This window comes from Carettochelys insculpta, chromosome 1, assembly GCF_033958435.1.
Source record: "Carettochelys insculpta isolate YL-2023 chromosome 1, ASM3395843v1, whole genome shotgun sequence".
Lineage (NCBI taxonomy): Eukaryota > Metazoa > Chordata > Testudines > Carettochelyidae > Carettochelys > Carettochelys insculpta.
Genome location: NC_134137.1, coordinates 61,286,437 through 61,309,337, shown reverse-complemented (window position 1 = coordinate 61,309,337; position 22,901 = coordinate 61,286,437).

The following is a 22,901-nucleotide window of genomic DNA, read 5'->3' as shown; positions in this document are numbered from 1 at the left end:
ACAATATTGCAGTTTGCACATTTTCAGAATTCTGCAGGCTCGAAAGCCTATCACAGTGCTTACTTGTAGGATTTCCTGGTTTATTGTCACAATTCGTGCCCTCTAATGAGGGCTTTCTGAAAGCTATGACTACTTTGTCACAAGTCCCCCACCAACTTCACAGTCCATTCTGGTCAATTTCACAGTCATAGGATTGAAAAAAAAAATTAAACCTGAACTCTCCCAGGGCTGTAATTGTAAAGTGGTTATGTGTGGAGGGTGTGGCAAGATTATTATAGGGTGGGCTGCAGTACCGCTGCCCTTGCTTCTGCACCATTGCTGCTAGCAGTGCTGCTTTCAGAGCTGGGTGCCTGGCCAACAGTCACCACTCTTTGGACACCCAGCTCCGGAGGCAGTGGAGAAGTAAGGGTGGCAATACGCCAGTTCCCCTAAAATAATGTGCAACCCCCAGAACACCCTTTGAATCAGGACCCCCAAATTAAGAACTGCTTCTCTCCCCCATGATATGTGTATTGTATAGAGTAAAAACACAACAGAGAAGATTTCACAGCAACATAACGTATGATCTAGTCTGTAAGAAGCAAATAGTGACTACAATAATGAAAGCAAGAGCGAGTTTGAAGACAATGGATGAGATCTGGAAAATCAAAGCAATTAAGCTTAAGAATGAAGCTGAGTGTCTTGAAAATGTGTATTCAGCAGCATGTTGTAAGGATGTGAGACATGGGTGATAATGAAAGATTCAAAAAGAAGATTATTGGCGTTCAAAAGGAGTTGTTATAGAAAGATTCTGAGAATAGGATGGCTGCAGAAGGTCACCAATGAGGAATTATATAGAAAGATACAGCCGAAAGAGAGCCTGCTGCAGACAGTTATAAAATGGAAGCTACAGCTATTTGGGCATATTTGGAGAATGAACGACGAACGAAAAATTGAGATCCTGGTATTCAGTGTAATGAATGGTTCAAATAGGAGAGGCAGACCCCACAGAGAATGGATAGGTGATGTAGATTGGTGGAGAGACAGTCTACAGAAACTAAGCCACTCTGCACTGGATGGGGAAAGATGGAAGGAAATAGTGAGAGAGGCATCAGACAACAATGGGCGCTGAGCCCACGGTTATTGATGATGATGATTATGATGATGATGATGATGTGCTTCTCATGGCTGTGAATTTATGACTATACCATACCATAGCTCCATTTGCAACACAGTGCAGCATAAAAGCCCCTTCAGCACTAAAGATATAGCTAAAATTTTGCCTCATTTAGCACATATGACTTGTCTAAAGCTTACTGTAGCACCGATCCCAGAGTAACAAAGCACTGAACTGTTGGTTTGCATTGATCTTATCTCCAAGGCCAATTCTGCTAAAGACCAACACTCTTTAATGTGTCTCAGAGGGGTGGTTTTACTCAGAGGTTTTATTTTGGGAGAAAGATTGATCTGGGGCCTTTTCTGCAATAGTCTTTGTCTTCTCAATCCAATTCCTGAGCTTTTAATAGCACTGATGACGAGCTGATATTCATAAGAACCCTTTGAAAAAAAAAACAGTGTTCAATATAGTTAATAGAAAAGCATCTAACCTTCTACTTGATGTCCCCTCATGCTTGAAGAGGACTATGGGCCTCATAAACATTGAATACAAAATTTAAAAAAATGCTGCCACGGTGGGAACAGATACAGGAAACGCTGTAGAAATTGTAGAAATTGACAGAAAAGATAAGTGGTTGCGGGATTTACAAAACAGTTTGCTGTGCTTCTGCTTGTTGACTGACTGTTTTGTTCCCATTCTGTACAGTATTGCATTTGACCCTTTGACTTTGAACATTTTTTTTTTATGCTTTGATACACTCTGCCCATATTGAAGCAATTCTGGTGGGGTTTTTGCATGTTACAACAAGTGGGCGCATGTTCCTGTGGTCAGCTTTAATAGGTACTAATGTACTGAGTAGCAGCAGATTATAACTGTTTCATATTAGACATAATGTTACATCTGACAATTTTACAAGGAAAATAGAATGAATCAAATACAGTAATCTTGAATTAAAATATCGTTTGCTTTCCCAGTGTTTCAGTGGAACTGATGACAAACCTAGAGAAGCATGCTAGAACAAACAGACCAGAAAATTAAATTCTTTGAGCTTTCATTTGCGACAGTAGGAACTATTTAATTTTTTTCCCTTTCTTTTTCATTCGTTTCCCTTTCTCTCATGGGAGAAGGAGATGCTTAATCCTTATGTTTCTAAATCCTGTCAGTTTTATTGCCTTTTGTAACCTTTGCAGAACAGTGAGCTCTGTGTTATTTAGACTCCAATAAAGTTGACTGTGAGGACATCATTTCATCTGCATGTGAAGCAGCCTAGTGGTTAGATCAAAGAGTGGGCCCTGCGGAGGTCCTGCCCTGTGTTTTATGTTTGTTTCTGTCATTGACTTATTCTGCTGTTGAGTAAGTCGCTGAGCCAGATCCTCCATTGGTTTAACCCAGTGTAGATTCATTGTCTGTCTGGCTCTGTTTGTCTTAGTTTTACCATTTTTAAAATACAAATAATAAAGCCTTTACAATAGCTGCCGCACAGGACTGATGCAATGATTAATTAGGGTTTATAAAGGACTTTGTGAATCATGACTCAGAGGTGCTGTGTCTGCTTATCTGTTACAGGGTTTGCTATAATTACACTCACCCCTGTTGATTCTAAGGTCCTGATCATGTAAACACATGTACATAATTGGCTTTCCTTGTGTGAAGAGTTCAATGATTAGCTAAGCCTTGACAGCACTCATCACTCATAAATGAAGTGCAAGGACTCTTTTTCAGAAAGTGAGAAGCTCAAGGGCCTCTGTACTGGGACCACTGACATGAGTAAAATTAAGGATGCGTGCTTAAGCTTTATTTCTTGTCAGCGGATGATATTTCTCATTTCTGGAGGAAAATAGGCAATACATTTAAAATGCAAGCTCTGTGAATCTATTAAAAAATGTGAAATGCTTCCTATTTCTGTTTGCTTTTTGTATCATGCCAAACTATTAAATCATTTCTGAAGAGGTGGGCTACATTTTCCTGAGTGCTTGTATTACTGATATTCTTAAAGCTGTCTCCTACTCTGGTAGACCCTGGGGCTATATCTACACCAGAAACATCTGTCCACAAGTTACTGTCAACAGAGGAATCTCGACAGAACCTCTGTCGACAGATAGCGGCTACCCACAATTTGCTCTGTCGACGGAGAACTACCAGGCTGCACTGCCCTCTGGTGACAGAAGCTGCGTCTGTGCTAGACATTATTTCCAAAAGCCCCCGCCCTCTTTCAAAAGAGTGCGCGGCGCGTCTACCCATGCTGTGCGCCGTTTTGAAAAAGGAATCATCTGAAATCGCTCTTCCAAACATGAAATAGGAGAAGCTGCCCCCTTCGAAAGCCTATTTCTAAAGAAGGTGTGTTTTGAAGGAATGGGTCTGTCATGGTGGTGATCAGCTGTTAGGCAGGGACGTGCTGTCCAGTGCTGGCAGGGCTCTATGGTCTATGCACGTGTAATGCCAACAGACCTGTGTTGCTGGCACTAAGGATAGAACCTGCAAGCATAGGGGCAAAAGCCCTGCACTCTACCATGGGAGCTAAAGGCCGGCTGGCTCTCAGCCGAGGCTGTAGAGCAGAGACTTCACTCACCCCAGGTGAGGGCTCAGTACCTCTGGGTGCTACACATGCAACAGCCCGTAAAGCTGCACGCGCCTGGAAACCCCGTTGCAGGAAGCTGAGAGCATGCAGGCAGCAGCCCTCACACATGGTGCCCCTGCATGCCTCAGCCAGGCCCCCAGCCGCGACTGGAGCAGCATGGCCACCAGCCAGGGACGTAAGGAGCCCCAGCCCCTCCCCTCTGGGCGTGTCCAGGGCTCCCAGGGGTCCAGCCAAGGGGGGGAAAAGAGAGCCCCCTCCTGAATGTAGCATGAGCTCCAAGACTAGTTGGGCCTATGGCAGGAGGAGGAGGTCTTGCGTGAGATGGGCACGAAGCACCAGAATGCAGCCGCTCTCGCCTGGCTGGCCAAGGGCCTGACAACCCTGGCCACCCTGCCTGCACTCCAGACCATGTACGCCGCAAGGTCAAGGAGTTGCGGCAGGGGTACACCCAGGCTTGGGACTCAGCCAGCCGGTCGGGGCCACCCCACTTTGTGCCCATTTTACCCAGAGCTCCAAAGCCTCCTAGGCCTCCTAGGCCCATGGGACACAGCCTACCCTCCATACTCAACACCTCCGCAGAGGAGCCCCAGCCAGAGGAGCGCAATGAGCTGGGACCGTCGGCCAGCCCAACCCCAGCAGGACCAGAGCCAGAGCCTGCAGCAGCAGTGCAGTGGTCCAGCAAAGAGGGGACCTCAAGATAGATCTCCCCTTCTGCACCTCCAGCCATACCTCGGCCAGCCAGGCATACCCCAACCTTGGTGGTGGACTGTCAGGTATGTACCCAGCAGGGCACGCCCCGGCCCACAGGGTAGGAACCTCATGCCTGCCAGAGCTTCCCCCACACCCACAGTGGACCCTGGCCAGCTGAGCTGCAGCCCTCAAGACAGTGGCATGGCCATCAGTAGCCTTCAGCACCCGCTCCCATGGACAATGCTGTGGCCCACTCCCTGAAGGAGGGGATGGCTGGGGCCAGACGGCACAAGGGAGCTGCCCCCAGGAGGACGGGGACCCCCACCGCCACCATGGGCCTCCAGGGCTGCCCCACTGTTGGACAGCAGACGCGGACCTGCTGCCCACGAGGGAACAGGGGGCCTGGGCCACGGGGCAGGGGTTGGTACTCTTGACCTGTCCTTCTCTTCCCTCCTATTTCCACAGCTGTACCATCCAATGGCTGGGAGAGCCTCGCACCCTCGGTAGTGCCTGACAGCCCCCTGGAGGCAAGGGGTGAGGACTGTACAGTGCCACCAGCCGAAGCAGGGCAACGCTGCTCCTGGAGGGGCCACAGGCAGGTTGTGGAGGACCACCACCTCGCTGCAGGTGGAGGTGGTGGAACGGCTCCTCCGCCTCAAGGAGGGCAGGGCCACCTGGCGCCGGGTGGCCTGGGCCAAACTGATGGGCATCTTGAGGGATGCGGTGGGCACCTTGAGGTAGCTCCTGGCCCAGATGCCCCCTCCTGCCGTTCCCCTCCCCAAGCCCCTCCCACCATCCCCCTGCAGCCCCTCCTGCTGGGGCCCCACCCACCAGCCTGCCTGGAGAGGCTCCTTTTGGGAATGATGGCCCATCTGGGGTGGACCCCAAGCCCTACCTCCCTGTCCTCCCTGCACCCTCCCTGCCACATCGGAGACCCCAACAGGGGTGGGGGAGGGCACGGGTCCCGGGGCCGGCCTGGGTCTAGGCCCTCCACCCCTAACCCACAGTAAGGGTTCCCCATGCAGATCATCCATGTCCCCCTCCCAACTGTACATTGGTGTATGAAAACGTTTGGAGTAGTGTGAGAGAATTTGTTCATTGTGTTGAACAATAACAGTTTATTTCAACCATATCCCTGTGTGCAGTGTGCCCATTGGGGAGGGTGGTATGTGGGAGGTCGGGGGTGGTGTGCAGGGGGGGCGGGGAGGCTGCATGCAAGAGGTGGCGATGGGGGGGTCCATGGAATGAGGGGGTCATGCATGGTGGACCCGCTAGTGGTGGCTGGGACAGTGCTCACTGGGGCCCCTGGTCAAAGTATTGGTGCAGGGCCTCCTAGTTGCAGACCCCACCCAGGTGGGCTTGGTGGCTGGGGGGTGGCAATGGGCTGGGGGTAGCCTGTGCCGGCCTCAGCCACCTACCCCTGTACAAAGGCCTCCCCTTTGCTCTCCACAATATTTTGGAGCATGCAGCAGGCACCCACCACCTGGGGTGCATTGAGAATGCCCACCTCCAGACATTCTAGACGGCAGTGCCATCAGCCCTTGAGATGGCCAAAGGCACGCTTGACCACATTGCAAGTGTGGTCAAGCTGGGTGTTGAGCTGGTCCTGGCTGGGGGTGGTGTGGCCCATAGAGGGGCACATGAGCCAGGGCTGGACCGGATATGCCATGTTGGCCACCTGGCAGAGGGCACTGTGTTGTCCCCCAGTGGGATCTCCCTCTGGGGGATGTAGGTCCCTGCCTCCAGCCAATGGCACAGGCCCAAACTGCAGAACACACGCACGTCTTGGGCGCAGTTGGGCCAGCCCATGTAGATGTCCTAGAATCAGCCGCATCTCTCCACCACAGCCTGCAGGATGAAGGAGTGGTAGTCTTTCCAGTTTATATATTGTCCTCTGCTGGGCTCTGGGGCACGGATGGGTACAGGAGTCCCATTAAGGGCCCTGATACAATTTGGAAGCCCAAGTGCAGTGAAGCCCACAATGGCCATGTCCAGGTTCCAGATGCGGACCACCCTCTGGAGGAACATTGCATTGAGGGCATGCACCACCCGTTGTGGGGGTGAGACATGCATGCCCATAAGGGTGTGCGCGGTGTGCCTCACCTCACCCTGGCCCCACCCCAGGCCCCCATACCTGGCTCCCCTTCCTGGCCCCCTGGCCTCTCAGTGGGTGTGTGGCCTGGCCCTCCTTACCTCCATCATGACGGCCCCAGTCGTGGCCTTGCCCACACCAAATTGGTGTCCCAGGAACAGTAGCTGTCTGAAGTGGCCAGCTTCCAGATAGCAATCGCAACCCTCTTCTCCAAGGGGAGGGCACACTGCATCTGGGTGTCCTCATGGCTTAGCACAGGGGACAGCCACCAGCAGAGCTCCAGAGAGGTCTGCCACCACGTCTGGAAGTTGGCAGTGCCACTGGTCACCATCCCACTCCCTCATGACTAAGTGCTCCCACCAGTCTGAGCTGGTGGGGTAGCTCCAGAGTTGGCAAAGCACTCAGGGGGTGTGGGGGGGCGCTGAAGGAGCTGAGGGTCTGGGCTCCTCCATCCAGCAGGCGCTGCAGAGCGACCACTCCACTGGCAGCAGCAAAGCAAGGTCCCCAGCTGCTGCTGGTTCATGCTCCGTCCTCTGGGCACTGGGTCTGCAAGGCTGCTAGCAACTCTGCAGGCCTTGTGCTGTGCAGGGCAGGGGTGTTGGGGAGGGGCCCTTTAAAGGGGAGGCTGGCTATGACTCCGGAAGGGCTTGTCTGCCATGATGCCCCAGCTGAAGCATTTCATGGCCCCTTCTTTCGAAAGAGGGTGTGGGTGCATGTAGACGCTGTCTTTTGAAGGGCTTGCTGGCCCTTTTCAAAAGGGTGGATGGCCCTTTCGATGGCACAGATCAACCACGCCAGTCCTGGCCCGTGTGCAGATGCTCCCCTTCAAAAGGGTGTCTTTTGGCTACTCTCTTTCAAATGGTGCCCTTTCGAAAGGGTGCTCTAGTGTAGACGTAGCCAGAAAGCAGCACGGCAGCTCTGCAAACAGGGCTGTCTGGCAACCGGAAGCCCTCTCTGTGGACAGACGTGTCTACCACAGTACTCTGTCGACAGAGGGTCATGCCTCAAATTTTTGAGGGATAATACTGTCGAGGCAAATGCAGAGTTCTATCAAGGCTCTGTAGACAGAATGCTTTAAGTGTGTAGATGCTCCCTGAGTTATGTCGACAGAAGGCCCCTTCTGTCGACAAAAACTCTCTACTGTAGATGCGGCCTTTGAGGGATGACCTTGCAAAGACAAAAGGGCTGTGTCTACACTAGCCCCAAACTTCGAAATGGCCATGCAAATGGCCATTTCAAAGTTTACTAATGAAGCGCTGAAATATATATTCAGCGCCTCATCAGCATGCGGGCGGCCGCGGCGCTTCGAAATTGACATGGCTCACCACTGCACGGCTCCTCCCGACAGGGCTGCTTTTCGAAAGGACCCCGGCTACTTTGAAGTCCCCTTAATCCTGTGAGCAGATGGGAATAAGGGGACTTCGAAGTAGCCGGGGTCCTTTCAAAAAGGAGCCCCGTCTGGATGAGCTGCGTGGCGGCGAGCCGCGTCAATTTCGAAGGGCCTTGGTGGCCCGCATGCTAATGGGGCGCTGAATATGTATTTCAGCCCTTCATTAGTAAACTTTGAAATGGCCATTTCCAGGGCCATTTCGAAGTTTGGGGCTAGTGTAGACACAGCCCTTTTGTCTTTGCAAGGTCATCCCTCAAAGGCCGCATCTACAGTAGAGAGTTTTTGTCAACAGAAGGGGCCTTCTGTTGACATAACTCAGGGAGCATTTACACACTTAAAGCATTCTGTAAATTTACATGGCCATTTTGAAGCCTGGGGCTAGTGTAGACTCTGTCGACAGAAGACTTTATGAGTGTTGAAGCTCCTTGATTTCTGTTGACAGACCTCTCCAGTGTAGACACAGCCTGGAAGTGTAAATAAGTAAAATATTGGTAAGTGATGGAGGTAGTCCAGTCAGAGCCACATGATAGGAAAAACTGAAAGAAAAGTTTTCTGGGCATATTTTATTTTTCATATAATGTTTATTCCTTCCCAGCTGGAGGCCTTTTCACCATTCTGTAGTAGTAGCTTCCTCATATACTGAAATTCAGAAAAAAATAAGTAGGTTTTTTACTAACAGATATGACTTTTGACTTTCTCCAATCCCAAAATGTTGCCAACTCTCTTGAGATTTACCATGAGTCTTGCAACAGCTGGTGTCTTTACTTAAAGCCTCTTAAAATACCAGCACTTTCAGTGATGTGATTAAAGGAGACTCTCAGCTTTCATTTAAGAAAAAAAGAGTTTCTAACCCACCTGATTCAGAAAATAAACAAAACACAAATATATTCTGTAGTATTTTTAAGCCATTTTCTGATTTTAGATATCGGATTTTTTTTTTTTTGCATGAACTTGCCAGTACAGAAGCCAGGAATGGGTTATGCAAGCCTGAGTTAATATAAAACAAATAAAAACTAAACCATTTCAGGCAAACTCTGTACCAACTTGGGTTGTCTAGCCATTTGTGGATCTCTTCTGACTTTTCCTTTAGCCTTTTGAATATTTTTTGCGGCAAGCCACTCACATACCCCAGCATCCCTCGTGCATTGCAGAGCTCTGAGTTGGTCTGTTGCACAGACTTGTGAGGGGGGTGGTAAAGGTTTGAGCAGAGCGTGGACCCTGTCACAGGTTAGAGCTACTGCACTTGTACTCCCAGTTCTAGGATCCCCAGCTGTCACTTCTCTTGGGCACGCCCCACTTGCTCCTGTTTGGGATATATCCAGGCTGTGCAGTTCCCTGCCCATGCTTAGGGTGACCATCCATCCTGTTTTTGGTGGGGCAGCCCTGTATTTCAGGTGCCAAAAAGGCATCCTGACTTATTTTATCAAAGGGGCTTAATTGCCCCATATTCGGTGCCCTCCTGGCACGCAGGTGCAGGTGCTGGCCAGAGAGCACATACTCACCTGCTCTCCGGCCACACCAGAGTGAGCCAGAAGGGACCCTGCAGAGGCAGAGCGAAGTGTGTTGGGGCGGGGGGGCGGGGGGTGCTGAATGCCTCCTTCCCTGCTCCCCAAGGCATGGGGAAGCCAGGAGTCCAGCCCACTGCTCTGACAGGGGAGGCAGAGGGTCCCAGGCAGTGTAGACCACTGGCCTGCAGGCGCAGGATGCCCCAGCTGCTTTCTGCAACTCTGTGCTGCCTGGCAGCGCCAGCAGCTGCTCAGGGCTTGGGAAGACCAGTGCCCAGCCCAATGCAGAGCAAGGGCCACGCGCTGCCCAGGTGTCCCTGAAGCCAGAGTGCTGAAGGCCCTGCACATGTACTCTGCCAGGGCCTTTCCTGTGGGGGCAGCTGTGGGGTGTGACATGCCCAGCCCAGCCCGGCCCAGCTCCCACATGTACAGTAGGCAGCCCTGCTCTGGGTGCAGTGCCCTGCTGAGTTGCCAGTCTCCAGAGGCTGGCAGGAGTGCCTGGACCCCCAAAACCTGCGGGCTGTGAAGTGGGGTGGCTGAGGCAAAAGCAGCAGAACTCTGGGCCTCGCCGGTGGGGCTGGGGTGGGGCACGGGGCTCTCATCTGGGCTCTGACAGGTCTGCGAGGATAACAGCGGCCCCCTCTTCTGCTGGCACCTGACACTCCCTGGACACTCAGTGGCAGATTTAAGGGTGACAGTTCTGAAACAAAAAAAAATTCAAAAATCAAATGGAGAGAGAAATCTCTGAGCTGCAATTTATTCGCAAATTGTACTCTATTAACCACGGATTAAACAGAGACTGGGAGTGGCTGGCAGCTTACAAAGGCAGTTTCTCTGCTCTGGGTGCTAATATCTCCCCATTAGACTCTGACAAAGGCTCACATCCCCCTGTCTGATCTGACTTGTTTTATCCTCTTTTGATAAGTCCTGTTGATACTGGGCCATTTCCACCTTGCTGAATAGACCTTGTCAGCTCTGGCCCTCCCTTTTACTGGGACCCCACTCTTTAAATACCCCTCTGAAACCACCCCCACCCCCGCTCATGAATCTGATGAAGTGGATCTTTGCCCACAAAAGCTTATGCTCCAAAATATCTGTTTGTCTATAAGGTGCCACAAGACTTCTTGTTGTTCTTGAAGCTACAGACTAACACGGCTACCTCTCTGATATATGGAGCTGTGTAGTTATTTTAAGCATGATATTTATATTTCAATTGATTTATTTTATGATTATATGGTATAAAGGAGAAAGTCAGCCAATTTTCAGTAACAGTGTGCTTTTAGTGACCCTTTTATATTTTTTATGCCTGATTTTGTAAGCATGTAGTTTTATTAACGGTGAAACTTGGAGATGCATAAGACAAATGATACTCCTGGTAAGGTTTAATCCAGTAGTCCCAACATAGAAGATGATTGGGAATCTGTGATGAACTCACACTTTTAAGGCTCAAGAATTTTCCAGGTGTAGGTTCTCTTTACATGTTTGGGGGTTGGATGTGATGGTCTCAGAGTTTGAGAAATGGCACTACAATTGACCAGGTGTCTAGGATGTGTGGTGAATGTTGTGAAAAGGCACTCTGCAGTCAAGACACCTCTTGAAGTTTTCTTTTACCAGTGTGCAAACTCTTCTTTTACTTCAGTAACTTACAAATTAACAGGCACTGAAATAGATACCGGCTTACGTGGCAAGAGTGAGAACAATACTGGCCCATCTGCATTTATACCTTGAATAATAAGGAAAAGAACAAATGGTAGAACTCTTTCAGTCATTAGAAAACATAAGAAAAAAAGTACAGTTTAATGCACTGTCCTACTGGCACTATGTTACAATGCTGTACAATAAAAAGAAGCCAGAGCAGGCCCACAAGGTAAAATAGGCATTAACCTAGAATCAGGACTAAAGAGAGAATCAGACTGTGCTTAAACAGCAATACAATACATAAGCAGTTAGAATCAGAATTCCAGGTCAGATTGACACCCTGTTCCCTCCACAGTACCTTAAATAAGCCTACTGACTTAGGGAGAACAATTATGGCATAAGCTATGTAACAGGATCAGGCCAGCAGGCCCTGCGAGGAAGGGGGGAAAAGGCACCTCAGGATGGAGCCTGAGCTAGGGGAGGAAGGGAAACAGCTGTTGCAGCATGCAGGTGAAAGCAACGGCAATTAAGTAATGAGAGCCAGCTAATCTCACCTCAGGGTTTAAAAGTCGTCCCAGTCAGGGACGGTGTGGGGGGAGTGTGAGGGGAGGTAGAGCAGCAGCTGAGCTGGAGGGACAAGAACGATAAGGAAAGTGGGAGTCTGTAAAAGACAGCTCAGGAGGAAGGAGTGTCTGGGCTCTCTTCCCCGGTGAGGCTGGATGGTCCTGGTTGTGCCTAGGGGAAGGGAAGAGACTGACTAACCCAGCCCAACAGAGGTGGGTGCAGCCTAAGTGCTCCAGACAAAGGGAGAGGTGTGGGACTTGGGCAGGACCTGAGGTCACCTTGTCACAGCTGTTATTCAATATGTGTATGGGTTTTGGTGCCTGGCCCTTCCAGCAGTAAGTTTCAGAAATGAGGTATGAAAGGAAAGGCTTATTTACAGCTATATCCACTGCATAGTGAAGTTTAGGGGACCCCCAAAAATTGAAGCATGCCTCATGCCTTACCCTTTCCTGCTCATTACAGCCGTGGCGATTACACTGCTTGCTGACTTCTGATTAATTTAGATTTTTCTATGGCACCCAAATGCGATAATATCTAGCACTGATGATATGAGTGAACTCCACCCATGTGCATGGACATAGGCCCACTCAAACATTTTGGTGGAATGTAAGTGGCCTCGCACCATACAGGGATGACTTCCACCATTTCTGCACTGGCCTCACTGCAGACAGGTTAGAGGGAGGGCACCAGAATTTGCTCCAAATGTTAAAAATACAAAATAAATAATGGTTATATTTTCCCACTCCTCCTGAAGAGTATAATTTTCACAAAATCCCAGTCTACCTTGCCCTCCTGAGAGGTGGCAGATACAGTCCATCTCTGTCACTCTGCGTTTTAAACTAGTGGTCATATAAACACTACTTCTGAAAATGAAAAAAATTTGGAATTTTATTTAGATATAGAGCACATGTGGCTGGCAAAGAAATCTGAGATGTTTGACAAAATCTCTTCTGTTCTCCTTGGTCCTGGTTTTGTGTGACTTTTTTGGTTTCCTTTCTGTGAATTCCTCTCAACACACACACACGCACACTGGACTTGTCTACACGTCCCCAATCAGTGGCATTGTAGCATTCCACCACAACGAGAAGCATCAGGAAAGGCAATGGGAGAGTTTCTCCCATTGACTTCCCGCAGCAAAGATCACACAGTAACTTCACCTAAGGTACATCTACTCCTGCTATGTTATTCAGATAGCTGGAGCTGTGTGAATTAGGTCAGTTTTTCCCCTGTAGCACAGACCTGCCCACAGTGGGCAAAGTCCTGTGTGTTGATGAAGTCTCATTAGCATTCAAAAATGATTTGAAGTTGAACTTAAAGGACGGCCTGCTGCCAAGGGATAGATTTCATCCATCATTAGAGTAGCTTTAAAGAAAAAATGCCAAATGAGAATGGGCCATGCTGAGAATCTCATTAGAGAGAGCAATTTGCTTGCTTTCTAAATATCTTTTTCCTCCTTGCAAAGTGCAAGAGTCCACATTCTACATTTGAGAAGGCTGTGCCATATCTCAGAGGTAGCATCTATACTATATGTATTGTTATTGTTGCTATGGTTGCTGTGGTAAGTGCTCATATAAAACCCTTGCTGGCTTGAGAACAAGTTAAATCTGGCCCTAGGCAGGTTTAACTCATTCACTGGCCTATTGGGGGACTTGTTTGGAGCATTTTTTTTAAATCAGTACATACATAATTTTTTTTTCCTGAAACTCAGAATAAATGTTCTGTAACTCTTCCCAACTTCCCTCTAGTTTTTGATCTATGTGTACATCTTGGGAATTATCCTTGACGATCACACCTTGTGCACTTACGGGGAAAAGGACTATAATGAAAACAAGTCTCTTAGTAGTTAGTGAACAATCGTATAATGTTCTACTGCTTGATGTGTAACTGCCATCTAGCCACCATGGTTGTAACGACTTCACTTAAAGACAATAAATGTTTCAACTGGGAGGTTGTAAGAAGGAGAGCTGGTGTCCTAATCCAAGACGGTTCCAGGGGCTGGTGAGGCCCCAAGCATAATTTGAACAGCCATGAGGCCAGGCCAGTGTAATTTAGGACATCCTGGGATCTTAACAGTGCTGTGGGTTGTGCCTTCACCCCGAGGATATGATGGGAGGTCCTCAGGAGATGGCTTACAGCTGGTTTCCACAATTCCTTCCCTAGGGGAATCCTCCCTCCCATGAATAAGGATTTAATGGTTCTCATTAACACAGCAGAGCCATACTTCTCAGTCTTTTTTCAAACACAGTTTAGGCTAGTACCATAATTGTAGCACAATTTTATTCCATAGTACACAGGTGTTTTAAAATAGAAAACTATTCTGAGTGGCTATCCTTAGCAGGGTTAGAGCATAATTTCTTAGAATATGTGCTGCTCTTACAAACTGTTACATATGTGTGTAACTTACATGCATCAGTATGCCCCTTGAACTGAATGGGCTACTCATCAGTGCAAAGTTAGACACTTGTCCAACGGTGTGCCTACACTAGGAACTAACTTTGAAGTTAACTTCAAAGTTAGGCACTACATTGAAGTAGCCAGCAGAGAGTCTACACACATTTTTCTCTTACTTCGAAGCTAACTTTGAAGGGAGCCCAACTTCGAAGTCCTTACTCCATTCCTGGGAAGGGAGTAGTGCCCTACTTCGAAATTTCACTTCGAAGTAGGGTGTGTGTAGATGCACCCTAACTTCAAAGTTATTTTTGTAGTCTAGACACAGCCCAAGTGTTTGCAGGATTGAGTTCATAATACTCATAGACACAGATCAAGTTTGATGTGCAGCCATACTGAAAAATCCCATTTCCAATATAGTTGCAAAACTATTATAAAAAAGGGCCAAAGATGCCTCAAACTTTAATGGATATTCTGATTATAATAAGCTACCAACATTATGTTATTAGCTTTAGAAAAATTCTGGTCACTCGCATGCTGACTGCTGGATTCGTTCTGTTTTAAAAATATACATATTCAAAAGGCAATATGTTTCCAAACATCATAAAGTGGAATCTTTTCTTCATATGTAGAAATCAGTAAATAAATGCTTCAACTAGGGAAACAAATAATTTTGTAAGCAACATTGATGAATCTGTATCTACACTGTAAGATAAGTATGTATATTTGAATATAAGGTAGCTTTCTCCCTGTTTTTCGTATATATAGTTTATAAAAGAATGACAAAGAACTTAACAAATAAATAGGAATATATTTAGCAATTTTTCCCTCAGAAATTGAAGCAAAATAGGGAAGTATAATTGGCCTCTTTTCTCCTTTATTAAAATGTTCTATTATTTCCAATTTATAACAGCTCACTAAAGTACGGTGTACATTTTTGGAAATTCATTCTGACTTTTGTGTAAATGTAATCATGATTAAAATGAGACTAATTACCCTCAGAGATGTGAAGTTAGATTAATGTTTATAAATCATTTTGATAGCCTTAAATAAGAAGCATTCTGTACAGACTTATTACTATGCATAATGAATAATATATATATTTTAAAAGTCAGGCCATAAGTTCAGATAGTTGAAATTTCATGTATTTAACGGAATGTTCAGCTTGGTTTATAGACATGTGGGGGCGTAACCCCGGCTCTGACACAGAAGAGTCTTAGTTAATTGAATTTCAAGTACAACAGTTGTCTTTTTCTACATTTTGGCATTTTTAATTTGATTTGCTTGTTTTATTGTCATTGCTCTATTTAGTTTTCAGTTTCTTCCCTTCGTGAAAGCAGATTGGAGCCAGTGGGGGGAAAATAGTTGTGACTGGGAAATTAGTTTGCATCCCAGGGCACATGTGTCAGGACTTTGAATTAGGTTGCACTGGAATCTTACTTGTGGCATTTTCTAACACTCAAGAGCCACAACGAATGGCTGAGCAAAAGGCAGTAGCTCTGAGGAAATGTGAAGTGGAGATATTTCGGGGATGGACTGGACAGGTGTATCACTGTTTAGGGCCCAGGGCTGGAGTTTATGGAGCCAGGATGGATGGAAGTTCAGAGGGAGAAAAGTAAGTGGTTGTCATCACATTTCCTCCGTGCTACTGCCTTTTGCTCAGCTATTCCTTATGGCTCTTAGGTGTCAGAAAATACCACGAATAAGATTCCAGTGCAATCTAATTCAGAGTCCTGACACACATGCTGGGAAAAGGTCTGCAGATTTCTGAAAGAGTACAGTGCCCCTGAGAGAGACTGAAAGACAGAAGCCCCTTTCACAGTCCTCTGCACCAAGTGGGCATGGGCTGATTTCCAACCAGAGGATTTGGTGACAGGCTGAGGGAAGGGACAGACTGTCAGTAAAAGGCTGGTCACTGAAAGGGGGAAGAGCTGACCAAAGAATGCCTGTTCCTTTCTTTATTTTTTTACCCAGAAGGGTGAAATATTTGGTTTGGTCAAAATGTTTACCTGCCTTGTTAGCGGGGAAACTGAGGCAGCAGCCACATTCACACAGCAGAGGTAAGAAGTAGAACAACATCTCTGAACTGCATTAATGATCCCATTGCTGTGATAAATTGTCTGTAGAGCATAAAGTGGGTTTGAGGGCCAGAATATTCCCAATGGCATCAATCTAGAATTCACTAGTTCTGCAAACGTTGCATGATTCTGCTCAAGCGGGCAGGAGGTGGAAGAGGGGAGGTAGCTGGAGCATGGTTGGCCTAAAACAGGACTTATTTCAAGGGCATGTTAGAAGTCATCCTAGAGCACTTCCATCACTTGGCTCAGAATAAACAAAAACAAAACCAACAACAGTTGTCATCCCTGACATGAATGTTTCTTCCTCAAGTAATACCACTCTAATGTCTTCATCAGTCTCTATAGTTGGACAACCTGTGCCATATTGTCAAGACTCAAAATGTGGCCCCCTTTCTGTGATGGCCATCTTATCCCTGTCAAAATTGGTAAACTAGACTGGTAAGTGTCTCTTGCGTCTGCCTGTGGTATAAACCCAGCAGTCAGTGTGTCAGACAAATCCCTCCACCTTTAGCTGCTATAACTATTTCTCTTCTTTATCTTGTTGCTGCTGCTAATCATCATCACCAGGCAGTTATTTTATTGCACAGGGACCCTGCTTCAGAGACCAACAGGCCTGGGTAGCCCTGGCACAAAGATAAATAAACCATCCAAGAATGTGACTCCATCCTTCACAATTAAGGTTGTGAATATGCATTTGGTTACTGTGACAGTGAGGAGAGGGAATGTAAATGTAAACTCTGCACCTTGTAGCTTAATGCTTATGGAAATGTTACTGGGTGCAAATCCCATAAAACTCAGGAAGGAGAGAGATTTATATTCTTCTAAAATTCTTTAGAAACAGTTCTCCCTCTCCCTGAATTGCTACTTTCTTTCTGACAGATTCAGATTCATGGTGAATTTTTCAAACCCTCTTCGTGGTCCTAAGAGTTTTCCTCATTGGGTCAGGAAAAAGATATAATAACCATGTGACTTACACCAGAGGGTTAGGCATGTTAGTTGGCATCCGCAAAAACAACAAGGAGTTCTATGGCATCTTAAGATTAACAGCTTTATTTGGGCATAAGGGAGTTTTTGCCCATGATGGCTTATGCCCAAATAAATCAGTTAGTCTTTAAGATGCCGCAGGACTCCTTGTTGTTCATTTGACTTATGTGCCTAATAGGAACTGACCAAGTCAAATTGAACATTGAATATCATATACAGGCAATGGACTAGCTGAGATTAATTCAGAGACTTCACTGAACCAGTCAAGCAAACCCAAATCGTGAGCAAATCTGCTCTTAGACAATTTGCAAAGGGCACTACATTCAGAAAAGTAAGTTTTTCGCTTCACTCTAATGATAGGAATGTCGCCACTTTCAATAAATCAGAGAAAATTCTCCTCTCTGATTCTGAGGGCTGAAGCTCTTGTGAATGTTTTGCATTTCTGATCTTGCTGGAAGCCTCAGAGTCTAGACTACATATAATAGGGATCCACAGTGTAAAGGAGAGGGGAATTTTGCCAAGAGGGAGGATCCAACAAAGTGCCTTCACCAAGCAGCATCAGCAGGCACTGCCTAGTGCTGTACCTGGGGGTAGTTTTGAGTTAGGAATATAGGCTGGGTCTTTCAAAGGAGCTGAAAACCAGTCTCCTTTTAAATTCAATGGGAGTTAAGCATTTATGTCCGTTAGATTCCTTTGGTTGGGATTTTCATGAGACCGTAGTGTGGAATCTGGGCCCCTGGGGAGGAATGCACATGTATGTAACCATCTGTCAGGTGGAGCCAGCAGCAGCTAGGGCTGGGTTCAGTATTTAGGGGTTCCTTTACAATAGGACAACACAGAACCACTCTGAGCCCCAGTCAGTCACCTGGCAAAATTACACACCACTTCTTGGTGCCTCTGAGAGGCAATACTGCCCCACAGAAACTGAGTGGGGAAAAGAAACTTTTAATGAAGGAGATTAAGTCTCCAAACATTAGTTAGGGAACATGTCGCAACCAGGATTAATAATCATGAAACTAGGAGCAGGACACCCTCCCTAGAGTGTGCAGGGGAGATTCGTCTGCTTCACGTTCTTGAGTCCTACAACCGTAAGTTCCTTGTCTGTGCTCTCTTACCCTAGCCCAGTCACAGTGATTGTCCTGGGCCAATGACACTCTGTGAGATCATCTCCTACCTGAAGAAGAAGGTACCTTGCTTGCTTTGCCATCTTACCACCTGTGCTGGCTGGCCACCCACTAGCCTTTCATTTGCAGGCTCTCAGGTACCTTCTGCTGCCACCTACCTCTCTGCTGTGACCTTTGCAAGCCAGCCTCTTAGTGATTGTCAGCTCTTTGCAGGCCGGGCAGAAATGCTGTCCCACAAGTTATTTCAGTTCTGACTCAGTGTTTACAATAACAGAAGACTCTAAATGAAACCTGGTTAATTCTGTCTTTCACCAGTGGGGAAGAACTAGTTAACCAGACTGGGGACCTTTAGGGAAGGTGCACATCTCCTGGTTGAGCTACCTGTCCCCATCTCTTACATTTAGCGGGGCCTGGTGTTTGATTCCCAGGCTTAATGAGGCTTTCTTTCAGCTGAGAGTGATCCCTTGATTCGGGACAGGGTAAGCACAGCTGTGCTCCGTTTCGTTCACATAATAAGGAAAACCTTGATAACAACATTTCAGTACCGCTGCATTCAGTAGTAGAGTGATTTGTAGCCCAACACCAGCCAAAGTTAATCACTTGGCAGAGTAGGTGTGTTCCTAATAAATACTTTTTGCTCCGTAAGTCCCTCCTACTCCCAGCTAACTGGCAGGGGAGACTGAGTCAGATCTTGCTTGCATCTTGGATGTCTGCACAGCAGGCTGCTGGAATATGGGGGTCTGTAGTTATCTGTGCCAGATGTGACATTTTGAATTGCTGCAAGAGAAGAAACAAAAATCGTCCATGAGAATGAAGGAACATCCTTCTTTCAAAACCTGGTTGTCACAGAGCAACTGAGGAAAAGTTGTGTAGACTGCCTGGGCACAAGAGTGTCTGCCCTCATGGGATTCAGGAGAGGGCTTATCCTTCAACATCTGGAGATTCTGGGAGCTATCAGATTAAAAGTAAGTCTATGATACAGCAGCACAGCTGCAGCATTACAGCTGCATCACTGTAGTGCAGATTGTTGCTAAAGCAACAAAACATGTTTGGAGGTTTTTTTTGCTTTGTTTTGTGTTGGTTTTGTGGCTGTAGTAATTCCACTACTCCCCTCCCCTACAAGAGACAGCAGCTAAGTCAACAGAAGACTTCTTCCATCAACCTGTAGGCCTCTACTAGGGTTAGGTCAGCTCAACTTCTTCTCTTGGGGAAGTAAATTTTTCATACCCTTGAGGAACATAGGCAGGGAAGACAACAGCCTCCACAGGCCCCTGGATAAGGTATATCCAAGCATATTGGAAGGAGCAAGGCCGAGACCAGAAGAGGTGGGGCTGAGGACTGCCAGCCCTCTGCGCTGCCTGCAGCACCACCAGACTGACTCCTCCAGCCCTTAGCGGTGGCCAGATCATGCAGCAGAGAACTCCAGCAATTTAAGGGGCCTGGCGTTCTGGACATCTCTGCTGATGATGTAACAGTGGTGGTAGCCAGGCCCCATGGAAACTGCCCCTTTATCACCCATTGCCGGCAGGCCTGGAAGTAGGTCATCAACCTACATGTAAATATAGGACAGGCCTAAGCTGTGAGTAACAGCAAAGTTCTTATGTTTTCTGACGTAGGGTCTACTGAGGGCCTAAGTGGAAAGCAGGTAGGAGTGGATACCCCCAAATGATTGATCTTTGTGTGATATGAAAATACTGTGACAGTCTGCGATGCTATTCTTCATTTCCATTTTAACCATGGAGTTTGCAAAAAAAAAAAAAACAATTATTTGGGAACCTGGTGAAAGGAGGTGCTCTGTCACCCCCTTCCAGACTTCAAACATCACTGTCCGAAATATCCACACCTAATATTAAGATGGAAGATCTGTGAGTCACTTACCGTACCTGAGGAGATTACTTGCTCTAAGTTAATAAGGTCATAGAACTCAGCTTAGGGAAGAGCCCATAGAAAGCAATAGAGGCTTGAGTTAATGATAAGAGTCACAAAATGTTATTTGGGCTGGAGTCGCTTCTCATAACCCACTGGCGTCAAAGGCAGTTCCATGCATATATCTGAGAAAAGCAGAGGATTCAACATCTGAATGGAGCTTAGAACAACAGCTGTGTGGGGAACACCCCTTTGAAAAAAAATCAAACACTCAAAATAAATATATTTCGATATATATATATATATATATATATATATAAGTATTTTTTCCTGAATATAAACCATGAGTTGACAGCTTTTCAATACATGTGTAAATGTGAATCAAGAGTAAAACCACAACTTCACACAAAGAAAGGGGGAAAAGGACCTTATTTGAAATGTTATTGAAATCTTGAGACTAGGGACAGCATTTGAAAAATGTAGCTCTGTTAGTATCCAGTTTTCACAGATGTGTGAATGCCCAGTTTACTTGTGTGCTACTCCTACAGAATATGTTCATGCTAAGATGTGTTTGCAGTAGTGGAATGGAAGGACACTGTGGACACCAAACACAAATCTAGTCCATGAAGGGAATTTTCTATATAATAAACCTCAGGGGCTTGTGGACAGCATGGAATTTAGGATAACTCAGGCTCCCATAATTAAGGGTTGCACTGTAATACTATACTATAAAGTGCATGAGTTATAGGGAACCTCTATATATAGGTTGCTAAATATTTTCCTTGATAAAGGATTATTGTGCCCTTTTATTTAAAAGCCCAAGCACCTCCATTGTTTACAGCAAACCTTTGATGTTCAGCAAAGAGATAACTTTTGGTTTGATAAGCCTTTTCTTTATTCTATGACAGTTTTTGGTCAAGCTGGGGGAAATTTTTCACACAAGTAGTTATCTACTGAAAAGACATTTTTGGTTAACCCAAAACTAGTTGTGAATTTAAATGAGTTGTAAATTTGGCACATATTTGCTGAACAGCTTTTGCCAAACAATCTTTTTTTTGGGGGGGGAGGTGGCGGGGGGAACTCTATGACAAGAAGAGGAGATGATGCTACTGCCACCCTTTTAAATTTTAGCCCAGAGATACCTCATTCACCGGGATTCAATACCCCATTCCCCAGTGTGGAGAAGGACTTTCAACTTGGGGCTCACACGTCTCAGCCAAGGTCCCAAGACATTGGACTGTGGGCTGTTCTGTGACAGGGCTGTCTCAGTCTCTCCTATTGACACATGCTACTGTGTATAAAACACTAGGATAGTCATTTGTTGTCAGGAAATGAGCAACTCTCTAGCCTAGAGGGTATTCACCTGAGAGGCAGAATGCCTGTGGTTAAATCCCTGCCCCACAGCAAATAGGGGGGGTGGATCAAAGTTAGGTCTGCCACATCGTAGCCATTTAATGAATCTAGCCCAATGCTCCCTTTGCACGTGCTAGTAAAAGAGCCTAGAAAAGATTAAATTTTTGTCTTTTTTTTTCATTTGCTGGAATTTATGAGTCAGCCCAGTGAACCAAAAACTCAGCTGCTTGCCCAGCTCCAGCCTTTGCTGAGATATAAACTGCTAAAATCACCTTTTCCAAACGCTAGCCTTTGTTACTCAGGGGAATTTTGGCAGCTGGGCAAAATAACAACTAAACACACAAACTTTCTGAAGCAAGGTTTACGTCACTGTCAAAGCAGCGGCAGCAGCATGCACTATCCTGGGAATAACTGCGGGCTGCCAAAGCAGCAGTCATGTAGGCGATGGGCAGCCTGTGGAGAGAAAAGCATGGGGCTTGGCTTCCCCCTGGGTGTAACTGGCACCCAGCCCCAGTGACCCATTCCTGCTGGTGGAACTCTCCCCCTATGCGTGGAGGAAGGAAGGGACACAGAGGGGCTCGTCCAGAAGAATACTTCTTTTGCCATGAGCTGTGGGGTAAATCAACCCCGCACTAGCCCGCTGCTCACTAAACATGTGTTTGGAACCTGCTGTTCTGCATGCAAAGTTCTCCAGGGCATGTTAATCCGCTCCCGTATCAAAGCTCTCTCCACCCAGGCACTTTGGGTAGATTTACACCACAGCTGCCGGAAAATTACTTGCCTATGTAGACAGACCCGGAGAGCAGAAGAGCTGAGGTGCGCTGCTCCTATATATCCCTCTTCCTGAAACAGCACTTGGTTCCATTCATCCTTCCCTCCACTCTTGCCCACCCCTGACACTTTGAAGGGGATACTACCTAAGACAGGAGTTGCATGACAAGAACTCCCTAGACAGGGAGACAGAGGGCTGAGCCAGACTAAATTCCACACCCTGTACGCTGAAGTTGGACCTATTAGTGTACCTCCCACCTAGGAAAACAGCCTCTCGCTGCTACCAGACAATGTTATTAGTCCTGTAGCTCAAATGAAGGTTCATACTGCTTATGTATCGTATGGCCATATAAGCATGGCCTGGGGCTGCGTGTGAACATCCAGCAAGGTCGTGACATTCACGAGTTTAACATTCGTGAATTCAATTGTTGGCGAGTGGCTCACCCGGCACAGCGATGAGGACAAGAACGAAGGTGGCTTCAGCTGGGGCACTGAGCGAGGTGGCAGGAGGACAAAGAGTGAAGGAAAGCTGGTAATTTGAGGGACAGGTCCCCCCCAGCTCTCTGCAGCACCTGCAGCCGCAGGGATGAGCATGACTGGGGGAGTCAGTTTCTCTTTCCTGTCCTGGGCTCAGCAGGCAGGTGGGCAGAGCAAGCTTCCGAACAGCTCTTCTCCTGGCCCTGCCAGCCGTGGTTACTGCTGCAGGGACCTGTCCTAACTACAGCCCTCCCACCTGCTCCAGGCCCTTTCCCTAGCCCACGAGGGGTCACTTATGTGGCAGAGG